Genomic DNA, 906 nt, shown 5'->3' with positions numbered 1-906 from the left:
CTCTGGAGAGTAGGTGCTCTGCAGAGTGTAAAGCTCTTGGTTCACCTCAAATTCGGCCACTCTGAGAAATATTCCTTCCTGCCCTTCAGAAAATGAACCTTTGCAATGCTTCCTTCATAGTCTTGGCTCCCTTGTCCTGGAAGAGGTCATAAAACCTAAAAAAGTTAAATTTTTTTACTGCCAGATAGCTTGGCCACAAGATAAATCCACAATGGCAGCCAATAGCCTGAGGGGAAAACTTTTGACTCCTTAAAACTTGAGTTTTTAAAACACACAAACAAACCTAACCTTCTGTTATCACAAGGGCAAATGGCCAGAAATCCCTTAAAAGGCCTTTATTGCTCTCAAGACACGCCCCTCCCTCAGGCATGAGAAGGGGCCCAAGTACTTTTGGCTCTTTCCACTTTGGCCCTCCTTACCCGGCCCTCCTCAGGATGTTCCTCCCCCTACTTTCACCCCTTCACCTTCTCTGCAACCCACCCAGCCTCCTTGCTCTCCTCAGATTTAGATTCCCCTGAGTTTGGGCTGCCACCACCCTTTGCCATCTGACACTTCCAACTCACCCCCCCTTCCTTTGCCCTTCTCTCCTCTGCCCCCTGCTCTGTCCCACTCCACCCTCTCCCAGGAATTCCTCACCTTTTATCCTGCTCCAACCCAGACCTCTAACTCATTGTTCCAAGGTAGTCTTCCCTAGGCAGGGCAGCCCTCCCTCTGTGATCCACCCAGGTAATCCAGCTGATAGCGGGGAGAGTTCTAAGAGAGTAGTTTCCTAGCCCTCCACCAGCCTGTGCCTAACTCAAGGAAAAAAAAAAAGCCTCTCTCCTGTTCAGTCCCTGTCAGTGGGCAGGCAACCTGACATCCGCTGCAAGCTGCAAAAACTAGAGGAGCCTGCAGAAATAAATTTGT

General features: G+C 49.7%; 1 pseudogene; it reads right to left on the bottom strand.

The window, feature by feature from the left end:
* The window catches only part of LOC101574708, a 5194-nt pseudogene extending 4649 nt beyond the window's left edge, over positions 1 to 545 (bottom strand).
* Positions 546 to 906: the final 361 nt, after the last annotated feature.

The sequence above is a fragment of the Octodon degus genome, unplaced genomic scaffold, assembly GCF_000260255.1.
Source record: "Octodon degus isolate 3935 unplaced genomic scaffold, OctDeg1.0 scaffold00011, whole genome shotgun sequence".
Taxonomy (NCBI): Eukaryota; Metazoa; Chordata; class Mammalia; order Rodentia; family Octodontidae; genus Octodon; species Octodon degus.
This window is presented reverse-complemented; position numbering and strand designations above follow the sequence as displayed.